Below are 10,156 nucleotides of genomic sequence, written 5' to 3' on the forward strand. Positions count from 1 at the left end.
TATAATCTTCAGTAAAATGGCAATAAAGGTAAGTCATCTTTTTTTCTTAAACACAATGTTCTTTGTGTATGCTTTTGTGGGATGATTGCACATATACATGATTTTGCAGATTGCAAGTTTGTTTGTTTTTTTTAAATTGTGCTGACACTGCAGTTTTATCAGCCACTTATTCTAGTGTAATACTGGCTTTGTCCCTTTTACCCCAATTAAGGGGAAATTCACTGAAATACTACACACTGGTGAAGCATGTTTATGTAAGACGCAATGTGTGTGAAGTGCCCGAGTATGCAGGGATTTCTTGAAAACAACGGGGCACCCTTGATAGTTGAAGGGGTGATCAAGAGATACTATAGGACCTGTACCTGTGGACTGGATTGTTGACTGGATTTGTTTTGGTTGTCCGTTACTATAGCCTAGGCTATGTGAACATGAGAACTTAGCTCACCTACATTTACTTAAGCATGTTGGACCCGAGTTAGCTGCCAGATTACTTCGTGTTTGTAAATATTAGTCATCGCTTATGTGGTGCATTGTGGTCTAAATACTTAGCCAAAGGCTGTTTCCATGCAGAATTTGTGTGGATAAAGTTCACTTCAAGCATGCTGCATCTGGTTTATTTGAGAAATGGGACGTCTTTGAATATTTGCACTAAACGTATGAATGTGCACGCCAGGTGTGGGGTAAATGGGACCGAACCACTGATACATACTGGCTGGCGACTTTATTAGGTACACCTTGCTAGTTCCTTCAGAACTACCTTAATTCTTCATGTTGTAGATTTAGTGAGGTGCTTGAAACATTCCTGGTCCATGCTGATATGATGGCATCACTCAGTGTCTGCAGATTTGTCGGCTGCACAATGATGCAAATCACCCATTCTGCCATATCCTGTACGTGCTCTATTTGAGTTAGATCATCTGAATGTGGAGGTCATTTGAATACAGTGAACCTGTCATTTTCAGGAAACCAGTCAGATGATGAGTTTAGTGACATGTCACGTTATCGTGCTGGAATTAGCCATTAGAAGCTGGGTACACTGTGGTCGTAAAGGGATGGACATGGTCAACAACAAGACTCAGGTAGGCTGTGGAACTTAATGCTGACTTGGCACTAATGGGGCCCATGGTGTGCCAAGAGAATATGCCCCTTACACCACCATCAACAACCTGAATTGTTGATACATGGCAGGTAGGTTTTATGCTTTCTTCTTGTTTAAGCCAATTTCTGACCTACCCTCTAAATGTCACAGTAGAAATCAAGACTCATCTGAACAGGCAGTGTTTTTCCAATCATCCTTGGTCTACTTTTGCTTGCCCCCGTGCACACTGTAGCCTCAGTGTCCTGTTCTTAGATGACAGGAGCGGCACTCAATGTGGTCGTCTGCTGCTGTAGCTGATCTGCTTCAAGGTTCAATATGGACCCGAGAGATAAGATAAGATAAGAACTTTATTTATCCCGAGGGAAATTCTTTTGTCATACACATGCTCAGTGCAGTAAGAGAGACAGAGATATATATATATTCCTATTTCTTATATTGTATGTATATCTAAGTAAAAAGAAATACAGTATATACAATAAGAATGTTAGTTTACAATAATATACAATAGGATAGTGCAAAAATAATATCAAGTGGCTCAAAGTAGTAACGATGTATGTATCCTGAGAAAGATAAATAGCTTATCTGTGGTGATTTTAAAGTGTCCTAATATTGTGCAGAATATGATGCACAATATTTGGACACTTTAAAATCACCAAGATGCTCTCCTGCATAACTTGGTGGTGATGTGTGTATGTGAATTACTGTCGCCTATCTATCAGCTTGAACAGGTCTGTCCATTTGTGCCATCAACACGGCATTTTTGCCCAGAGAATTGCCATTTGCTGGATGTTTTTTCTTTTTTGGCCCATTCAGGACAGGGGAAAGTGATTAGTTGTCATTGCTGGTACACCAAAGCACACAGTGCACAACAAGGAATTGTGTCCCCTGCATTTAACCCATATATCACATTGTGACATAGTTGTTTTTTGTCCCTGACCACGACAGATTTTTCAAAAATGTAATAAATCGCTGAGTAATTTCAGAAGATGGGTTTACAGAATATACTTCTTCAGCATCTCCTAAATAAGGGGTATATTTAATATGTATTGTAGTGGCTGTCTCTACAGTAATTATTGTAGTTATTTGGACCCGAACCTTGGCTTCATGCCTGGTTTGAGTGGTGGTAAATGCCACTGCCTTTGACAACTAGCAAAAGGAGTTGCACAAACATTTTCTTGTGGAGTTTAAGCTATTCATTAAGTTTTGAGCAGGGCTGGTTGAAACTGTTATAAACCTACCGGTGTGGTGAAAATGAAGTTTGAAATGTGGTTCATTACTAGCATTTATCAGCACTGAGATGGTGCTTAATGATAAGTAGCTTACTGTGGATGATAAACACGGTGATTGCTAGTGGTTACTAGTTTATTATGCGGTATCATGCAATATGCTCACTGAGCTATTTGGGTTACCTGTGCATCTGCTTATTCAGATCATCTATGATTTTGACTCACAACCATCCCTAGGGTTTACAGAGAATGGGCCAAAACAGTGAGCTGTGGTTCTGCTAATGGAACCACCTTGTTGATGAAAGGGGTCAGAGAAGAATGGCCAGAGTGGTTTGGGGCTGACAAAGCCTACAACAGCAGAAGGCCATGTCGAGTTCCACTCCTCTCAGCCAAAAGCAGAGTAGAGGCTGCAATGGGCACAGTCTTGATTTCCGCTTAGGATCACATATGGTAGGTCTGTCCAGGCTAATAATGGTATAACTGGGGATTTTCTTGGCATGCTTTGGGTCCATTAATCTATCATGTGAATGCCACAGCCTATTTGAGTATTACTGCTAACCAACTGCATCCCTTCATGGCAACAATTTGCTCACCTTCTAATGGCTACTTCCAGCATACTAATGCCCCTTGTCATAAAGCAATTGTTGTCTTCAAATTGGTTTCAGGAACATGACAATGAGGTCCGTGTTCTTGAGTTCACCAGTTCTGAATCAAACAAAACAACAACAAATTTATTTTTGTATAGCGCATTATCACAACATTACATCGTCTCAAAGCGCTTTACAGCATCCCCACCCAAAGCCCCCAGTGAGTAAGCAATAGGCGACAGTGGCAAAGAAAAACTCCCTAGAAGGAAGAAACCTTGGGAGGGACCAGACTCAAAGGGGGATCCCATCCTCCAGGGGGCAGCAGAGGAAGCCCTAACCCTAACCAGACTCAAAGGGGGAGCCCATCCTCCAGGGGGCAGCAGAGGAAGCCCTAACCCTAACCAGACTCAAAGGGGGAGCCCATCCTCCAGGGGGCAGCAGAGGAAGCCCTAACCCTAACCAGACTCAAAGGGGGAGCCCATCCTCCAGGGGCCGGCAGGAAGATTTACACCTTTGGAAGATTTACTGCCTGGATGTGCAGCTGATAAATCTGTAGAAATTGCCTGATGTAATCATGTCAACATTGACCCGAATCTCAGAAAAATGTTTCCAACATCAATTAGATTCCATGCCATCAGAAATTGTTTTCGAGGGCAAAGGGAGACTCTACCCAGTATTAGTGTAATTTTCCTAATAGAGTGCTCAGTGAGTGTAGATTCTGAATTGTAATTCTAAATTGCAATGGTGAAAAAAGTTACAGCTAAAGAATTTTAAGATCTATCTAAATTTAGTAGTTACCATTTCCCCCCCTCATCTCAGTGGGCTTGTGAGTTGTCCTTAACATTTGAACATTTTACTGTATGTTGCGATGAATTCCCTTACGATGAGTAATAACATAGATCCACATTTTCCCTTGCCTGGACGCGGGATGCCTGGGCCCCCCCCCTGGAGCCAGGCCTGGCGGCAGGGCTCGATGGTGAGTGCCTGTACATTGGGGTTTACTGTGGTGGATGACAGGGTAGCCTCCCTTCACCTTTGGGTGGGGGGGACGGGTCCTGACTGTTTGCGCTTATGCGCCAAACGGCAGTTCAGAATACCCACCCTTTTAGTCCTTAGAAGGGGTGTTGGAGAGCGCTGCTCCTGGGGACTGTATTGTTCTGCTGGGGGACTTCAATGCTCATGTGGGCAATGACAGTGAGACCTGGAGGGGCATGATTGGAAGGAACCAGAGTGGTGTTTTGTTTTGTTATTTGACTTGTCACGGATTGTCCATAATGCACACCATGTTCAAGCATAAGGGTGTCCATATGTGCACTTGGCACCAGGACACACTAGGCTGCAGTTCAATGATCAACTTTGTGTTCGTGTCATTGGACTTGCGGCCGCATGTATTGGACACTTGAGTCAGGAGAGGGGCGGAGCTGTCAACTGATCGACACCTGGTGGTGGGTTGGCTCCGCTAGTGGGGGGGAGGAAGCCGATCAGACTTGGCAGGCCCAAGCGTATAGTGAGGGTCTGCTGGGAACGTCTGCTGGAATCCCCTGTCAGAAGGAGCTTCAACTCCTAACTTCAGCAGAACTTCACCCATGTGCAGTAGATGATGGATGAATGGATGGATAATTCCATCACCGAATAGCACATTTTGTTGTCCTCAGAAGGCTCGTATCTACACTATACAGGAATTAGCTACGGTTTGGTTTAGGACAACAAGTAGATCCCATGGTATGTAATGATGTAATGAAATGCAACAAAACAAGGTGAAAGTAAAATTGCTAGGCATTTAGTTACAACAAGAAAATGCAAATTAATACTGTGATGAAACGGTGCAAACAAAAGCAACAAACAACTAGGAAAAGTTGTTCTTAATACCCATTATTGCTGATTCCTCATAGGACTTTTTTCTTTGTATCCCATACTCTGTATTCTCCTGCAGTTTTATACAGGGCCACACAAAGACATGGTTGGAAAAATTCGACTGAATGCCACACACACCCCCCCCCCCCCCCCCAAGGTCTGGACGACTGAAAGTCTACCCCTTATTTATGTGTATATTAACTTTTCATGTATTAATTTGGGGGGGTGGTCCTGTCAGCCATGTTGAGCCACTGATACCCTGTTTCCACCAACACGGTGCTGGTGCGTTTTCCCCAGTCCGGAACTGGTTCTGCGTGTTTCCGCTGCTAAGAACTAGCCCTGGGGAAAAAACAGCTCCAGTGCAAGCACTACAGAAAAGTTGGCCTCAGAACTTGGAATTGTAACGTTAGCGGGCATGGGACTCGCTATTGGTCCAAATAAAAAATAAACCTACTAATTGCTGCATTAAGAACATTGATAAAAGTATTTATAACTATCATATAAAGGATGTGTCTGATAAACTGAAAATGCATTTATTAATAGAATACAGCATACCCCTGTATTCCTTTAAGTGAAATTGTGACTTGGGGAACTGCCCCCCCACCCCCACTCTGTTCATTTTTCCTGCAAGATTTCAAAATACCAGAAAGCATTGCTTTTTAAAATACTGGTGTAATTTCATGACTGTGTGTGTGTATATATATGTACACACATACATACACTATATGGACACAAGTATTGGGACACACCTCTTAATCATTGAATTCACGTGTTTCATTCAGACCCATTGCCACAGGTGTATAAAATCAAGCATCTAGTCATGCAGTCAGGTTTACAAACATTTGTGAAAGAATTGATTGTTCTGATAAGATCATAATCAGTGAATTCAAGCGTATCAACTGTGAGTGGTATTATTGCAAAGTGGAAGCGTTTGGGAATGACAGAATCAGAAAGATCATGTAAAGTATCAGAGCGGGGTCACCGAATGCTGAGGTACCGAATGCTGAGGTGCCGAGTGCATAAAAGTCTTATAATTATATAACATAATCAATGTCCCTCATTTCTTGGATGCTCCTGTGCTTCATTGCAAAGTTGAATAACAACTGAAAGTATAAAAAATTGAAACAGAACTTGATTAAATGTGTAGAAATATGGAGAGTTCTTTTTAGTTCTCTGAGACTGCAGATGAAAATTTTCATTTACTTTTCAATTTACTTTTCCTCTTTATTCAGACTATTACTTGTTTCCTCAAATCAGACTGAGTTTGCAACATCAGTAGTTATTGCCTTTAGAATTGTTTTCATAAAAATTTATTTTAATAAAAAAATATAGTGGCTTTTTTATGCATATGTCTGTGGAAAAACTGCATACATTTTTGGTCCGTTTGGCGAGCGGAGTGAAAAGATATGAGAAATGTGATAAAAAGATCTGCAAGATCACTGCAAGATGATATGTGATGGATCAACATTAAACCTGCTTGATGTCCTCCAAACCAGCGCTGCACATATATTTTATACAGTACATTTACAGAACTCCCAAAAACATTAAATTTTTTATACCAACTCTACAATATATTGAAATCGTGGAGGGGACAGTTGACTATATGGTGATGTTTGGTGCCGGCTCATCTTGACTAGTCAAATCAGTGCTTCATCTGCCTCTGCTGAAGGGTGACCCTGACCCCAGAGGATGGTGCTTGGGGTGTAAAGAGGCAGAGCCTATCGAAGGGCAAATTGAGCCCAGCATAAGAGAGGCTGGAGAGATGCCCGTGATCGAGTGCTGTGTGGCCCTGTAGTGCAGCAGAATGTGACGGATGGCTTGTGAGAAAGAGCCCCCTTGGGCCACAAGTGCTCTGAGGCCATTTTTTGTGACTTCTTAAAGTGTTCAATGCTGCCATTGATTTTGAGGTCATAACATGCAGTGCAGACATGACTGATGCCCTTGCTTTCAAGATATGGTGTGAACTCAGCTGAGACCAATTGAGGACCGTTGCTGTAATGGTAATGGTCTTTGGGAAACCCCAGTGGGCAAGGATCGAGTTCCAGGAAGTCAATGATGAACTGAGAGGTCACGGAGCCAGTAGTGCACTGCTCTAGCCATTTGCAGTGTAGGTCATAGACAACGACCAAGAAGCACTGATAGTGGGGGAAAACCATGGATCTCACCAGATACATCCAGCTGCATGGGATCCCAAGACCGAGATCGCCAGACAAGGGACTGCAGGAGCCTGTCCGCCCACATTGCCACTCACGACACAGGTAAGACCAGCACTTCAATGTCTCTGACTATTCCTGGCCACCACACCAGGTCTCAGCAGCGCTGTTTCAGCTTCATGATACCCAGTCAGCCTTCATGAGCCATTGGTCAAAATACATGCACACAGAGCACTAGGAACCACTGTGCAAAGCCCACAAGCCATATAGGTGTTGCTCCAGCAGGACAGCTACTGTTTGACTTGGGAAAACACAGCCAGCTGCTCAGGCACCTTGATGTAGGTGTAGTGCTGAGAGAAGAGAGAATCCTGTTTGGGGGATTTTTTGAGCTCCTGCAGAGAGACAGTGACCTGGAGGGGCATATGTAACATCTGAATAATATCCTGTTCCACACAGTCAGCACCCATGTATAGAACTGTGGCAGAAATAGAGTGAGAGAGCAGGTCGGCTCCAACATTGTCTCTGCCTGAGGTGAACTACAGGTTAAAGTTGTACTGGCGGATGCGGTCAAACCAGCGGTGTAACATCACTGGTCTGTAACCTGTCAGTGCCTGGTGAGCCATCCTGAGGGTGAAGGAGCTGCCACAGGGACACAGATGTCACCATTCACACTTTTTCTGCACTGCTCTGAGTCAGTGACAACACAGCCTCTAAAGCATGTGGCTGATAAATTAATAAACATTATAATCTTATAATATAATGTTTGTTTTAAATGTATATTAAAGCTCATAAGGCATGTTAGGATGTTAAGGTATACTTGCTTATGAATGTTCTATGAATGCATTTTAAATGCATTATGAAGGTATACTGAATGTTCTATGAATGCATTATGAAGGTGCAGTAAATATGAAATGTGTAACAGAATATCTTGCTCTAAAACAGGTTGTATAATACAAGTCTCCTCTAGGAGAGATATTACAACCCTTAATTTGCCACATTTAACCTCATTTGAAATTTGATTCCTTTTGTTGTCTTTAAAATTCAGTAAACTTTGAATTAAAGAATACATTGCTCACAATATGATAGTATAACAATCCTCCAGAGAACATACTCCAAGCGTCAATTTGCGACCTCTAACTGCAGCTGAATTTGGGTGAATGTATATTCGGCAACACTTTACTTGAAGCAGTCTACATAAGGGTGACATGTAACCGTCATAAGAATGACATGACCCATTATTGATCACTGTTGTCATAATGTGTCATTCGGTTTTTGGAACTGAATGACACATTATGACAACAGTCATAAACAGCAAGAATGTGTCATTAATGTGCATGACATGTGTCATGTCATTCTTATGATGGTTACATGTCACCCTTATGTATACTGCTTCAAGTAAAGTGTTACCGTATATTCACTTTAATACTCATTAGCTTGTGAATAAAAGAATACTTTGTTCTGAAATACAACAGAAAGGGACGTCTAGAGGACATCCTAAAGCTCTTACTTACACTCGGTTTCATTAGAATCATAACTCAAAAAGTATCCAACAGACCTTTTTAAACTTTGAAAACACATTGTAAAAATTTGTAACATCTGCAACTGATCAAATTTTTGTGAAAAATCACAGCAAAATTGAATCAATCAAAGTTATGGGTGTTTGCAGAAGACACTTGATTTTTTTAAATGACCACCCATTCATCCTCTGCCACTCTTCTGGGTCCTCGTCAAGGGAAAGCAGAGATGTCCAAACTTCCTTCTCCCTTCCACCTTCACCAGAAATTAAAACAAAGAAATGGGTGGATTTAAAACCAGACGCCAAAAAATGCATCGTGGCACACCAGTGCAGCATGTCTGCACTGGGGTGTTTCTGGGAGCTTCCCGCGGCAGTGCTGGATCTCAAAATCCACCAGCACCTCCAACAAGTGGCCCACTATATGCTGAGCAGAATTATTGAAAATTACTGCATTTGGATTTGAATACTGCTTTCAGATACTGGCTCATTGTCTTATACACCCAATACAGTATTCAGTGTGTGTTGTTCCAGTTCTATTATTCTTCCACTAGGTGGCACCTCCATATCAGCTATTCAAAATTTCTTTTTTCTTAAAGATTCAGCACTCACCTCACACCTCCAGAGCTGGGGGTTTAAATCCTACCTCCCTTCTTTATTTTGGAATTTTCTCCCTGAGTCACATGTGCATTTCATCAGGGAACTCCAGTTTTCCCCTACAGTCAAAATACATGCTAACTGGCATGTGTGATTCTGTGTGTGTAAGTGACCCACGCTGGACTGGAATTCCACCCAGACCGTACCCCTACCTAGTGGGAAGGATGGGGGATGGATGGATGGATATATGAAACTTCAACATTATTTGTAATTCATTTTGAGTTTTCTGCCATTGTTTTATTAATTTAGCTTTATGTACCTCCTGGTATTCTCTATTCCATTATTCTGAATTCTGGGTAACATGGGTAAAACAGTCTTATTTACTAATTATTAAATCCGGATTTCCGTACCATCTCATTTAGGTAGGTAAAATAGGATAGTAAAGTATGACTGGAGTAGAACTGCATTACACCAGAGGTCCTACTGTAGCACTCCTGCTGTCTGAGTAACTTATAGCTTTTAAAGTTTCCATTAAGTAATGTTAGTCAGAATTAAAGATTATAATCATGTATTGATTTACTACTGTGACTTGCCTGGCCGGCACTACATGTGCCAGTTCTGACCAAGAAATCTGATTGGACATGAAGTTTTCTATGAGTTCTGATGAAAGAGACAGAGATCCCCTGAAAGATCAAAGAGAAATCTCTTCAAACTGGCTAAAACACTCTTTGTCATAGAAACATTAAAAGCACACCCAGAAACCTCAAAAGATCTACTTTTCAAATATACATAGTAAACGCTACTCATATGATAACAATACGATGATCCCACAGTTGTTACTGAGTCAAGAAAACACATGAAAACTCCCATAAACAAGAGCACATGTCTGAGTTTTGTGTACACAGACTGAGGAGCTTCAACCTTTTATTTTGTGATGTGATAGAGTTTTCATTAAGGAAATACAATATCTTCAATTCATGGATAACTGTGAATTCGGGTAAGCAGTACTTTGTAAATTACAAATGTCACTTTTTTTCTAACTAATAACTAATATATATATAACTGAAGCTGATGTTTTGAAAAGCCTAGCTAAGCTCAAAATAAATAAATCACAGGGCCCTGATGGC

The sequence above is a fragment of the Paramormyrops kingsleyae genome, chromosome 11, assembly GCF_048594095.1.
Source record: "Paramormyrops kingsleyae isolate MSU_618 chromosome 11, PKINGS_0.4, whole genome shotgun sequence".
NCBI lineage: Eukaryota > Metazoa > Chordata > Actinopteri > Osteoglossiformes > Mormyridae > Paramormyrops > Paramormyrops kingsleyae.